Source organism: Nematolebias whitei, chromosome 1 (genome assembly GCF_014905685.2).
Source record: "Nematolebias whitei isolate Nwh7 chromosome 1, NemWhi1, whole genome shotgun sequence".
NCBI lineage: Eukaryota > Metazoa > Chordata > Actinopteri > Cyprinodontiformes > Rivulidae > Nematolebias > Nematolebias whitei.
Genome location: NC_056498.1, coordinates 8,381,265 through 8,383,754, shown reverse-complemented (window position 1 = coordinate 8,383,754; position 2,490 = coordinate 8,381,265).

The window sequence follows — 2,490 nt, the reverse complement described above, 5'->3', positions numbered from 1 at the left end:
ATGCATTATCTTTGTTTTTGTATTTTTATCCGTTTATGTATTTGTTTTGGTGCAGTCAATAAACTTTTTTTTTTTTTCCTGGCAAAGCCTACATATCTTTCAGTTTTATAAAATTTAGTCATAATCTTTTCAAATGTTCTTATAATCTCACAGTAACTTTACTACACTATCGTGTTCCTGTGGGGAAAAAAATCAACCTTAGGCAAATCCCATTTTAAATGCATTTTCTGATCCCATAATTATCACATAATAAAATAAAGCAATCCTCTCAGTAAAGTTGTATATTTTATTTGACTTCTATCTGTTGTTTAGTTTTTATATACAGTATTAGCTCATTTGGTCATACTTTGCTTTTCACATTTTAGAACTTCCCCACTAGTTGTTGCCCTGGAGTCGCTCCTCTCATCTCGTAGGACAAAATTATTTTCGTTTGGATGTAAAGAGGGAAAGCACACTTACATGATGCACAAGTGAACACAGAGTATAAAAAGCAACATGCATGCAGGCTGCGGCATCAGATGCTCCACAGCTCTGAACGACTGACTCCCGCGGACTTTACTGAAATCAGGACGTACATAGCGGCTGCAGCTGCTGGTAGCATCCGCTTCAGTAAAAGCCAAACAGGAAACAGAAACTGGTATTGTGCAAGGGTAGAGTTTTAGAAAAAAAAAAAAAAAACCAAGTTAAAACACTAAAAAAAAAAAACACATGTTTGACAACACAAGTAAGTTTGACTAATTTTTGGCTGCCTGATCTGGATGGTCTTAAAAAAATCTCCAGACTGGAATAATAAAAAAAAAAAATTGTTAAAAAAAATCCTTTTGGGTGTGCTAAAATATACATTTATTTAAATCGCCATAAAATAAATATTTTGTCAATAAAAAACTGAAATATTTGATATTTTTATTTCAGGCTGAGGTAACTAAAAGATTCTTTGCGCAATTTAAAAAAAAAAAGTAGCATCTTTAAGTTATGCATGGTGATCCACTAAAGACCACTCATCAAGTTGAAGGATAAAGTAAACAAACAACAAACAAACAAACAAACACAGTGAATCGCTGCAAGGTGCTCTTAAGTTTGTAGCAGTGGCTGGGAGAAGGACAGGATGGACTAGGAGCTGACTATTTAATGAAAATCAAATAATTATTGACAAATTCAAAACAAGTATTTGCTTCAAATGTCCATCCTGACCATGTACAGGAGAAAAGATTTGACCTTTGTAAATGTTTCCTTAGAACCTCACCTAAAATGACCAGAATATCCCTTTGAAAAGAAGTTCCTTCTGTAATGAGGAATCTGAGTGGCGTCTGAATGGAGCAGATCCAAAGTAAACCCGGTTCTGGTCCGTGTTGTCTCTCCATCATCACGCAGAACAAAAGAAGTTTTTTAAAATGCTGCTCAAACCGTTTGATTCAAACACTGTTCGACTTCACAACAAAGACTAGTTGAATAAAAAACAAGTGACAGGCACTCAGTCATTTCAGACACTCCAGCAAATATACATGGCCCAAAATGAAGGATAAAGTTTAACCCGCGTGCGTGTGTGTGTGTCTTTGTATTTGTTACATTGTAAGCCCCATTTGTCCAACTTATACTACACTGTGAGGACCAGCTGCTCCTTATGGAGCCCAAAGCCCAGACCCCATAAGAAGAAGTGCTGTTGGGGGTTAGGTTTAGGACTAAGGTGTGATTTGAGGATAAGTTAGGTATGTACTGCTAATGGTTAGGGTTAGGAAAATAACCTCTCTTAATGTCAGCAAAACAAAGGAGATGATAATGGACTTCAGGAAACAGAGTGAAGGTCAGCACTCCACCATCTACATAAACAACGCTGAGGTGGAGCAGGTCAGCAGCTTCAAGTTCCTCAGCGTTCACATTACTGAGGATCTGTCTTGGACTTTACAAACACTGGTCAAGAAAGCTCGACAACAACTCTACTTCCTAAGAAGACTAAATAAATTTGGTATGAACACCAGCATCCTCACTGACTTTTATAGGTGCACCATGGAGAGCCTGCTGGCAGGCTGCATCACAGGGTGGTACATGAACTGCACCAGTCAGAGCTGGAAAGAACTACAGAGGGTGGTGCAAACAGCAGAGGACATCACTGGGAGCAGTCTCCACACCATCCAGGACATCTACCACAGCTGATGTCTGTGTAAAGCACACAGCATCATTAAGGACCACACCCACCCAGCACAAGAACTCTTCCATCTACTACCCTCAGGCAGATGATACCGGAGTCTGCCATCGTGCATGAAAAGACTCAGAGACAGTTATTGTCCACAAGCTGTCAGATTACTGAACTCTCAATAAATAACACTGAACAACTGGCAATAACTAACTACAAATATAATAATTCAACCTCAATGTCACTACCTGTGCAATAACCTGTCACACTACCCGTGTGGTATATGTTGATATCTATCTATCTATCTATCTATCTATCTATCTATCTATCTATATCTATCTATATATATATATATATAT